Source organism: Penaeus monodon, chromosome 15 (assembly GCF_015228065.2).
Source record: "Penaeus monodon isolate SGIC_2016 chromosome 15, NSTDA_Pmon_1, whole genome shotgun sequence".
NCBI lineage: Eukaryota > Metazoa > Arthropoda > Malacostraca > Decapoda > Penaeidae > Penaeus > Penaeus monodon.
In genome coordinates this window covers 20,283,575-20,283,880 of record NC_051400.1, presented here as the reverse complement: position 1 = coordinate 20,283,880, position 306 = coordinate 20,283,575, and the positions used below count along the sequence as shown (strand labels likewise).

Below are 306 nucleotides of genomic sequence, written 5' to 3'. Positions count from 1 at the left end.
CTACGTAATATCTTTTCTTTATTTACGTGGCACCTTAATTTTTTTGAGAAGGCGTGAGGCGCCATTTGTATTTATCTACGAGAAAACTGCAACAATCACGGAGGAAACGGCTAAATCAATTTTGACAATAAGTAAAAAGGTATTATGAAGGATGTCCATAGCATTACTGATGCGGATTTGCCTTCAACGACTGTAAAATCGCCTTTTTGTTGTCGGCGCCCCATAAGGACACCTCTGGACCTGTCCTACTCATCTGCTGAGTATGGGTCAAAAATCGGGTGCTAAGGACATTTCGTAAGGAGTCGT

The 306-nt window shown here is 41.5% G+C and overlaps 1 protein-coding gene across 1 annotated transcript in view; it reads right to left on the bottom strand.

The window, feature by feature from the left end:
• LOC119581807 (AMP deaminase 2-like) overlaps nt 1–306 on the bottom strand; it is a gene marked incomplete in the record, with an annotated part of 169,661 nt that overhangs the window by 42,371 nt on the left and 126,984 nt on the right.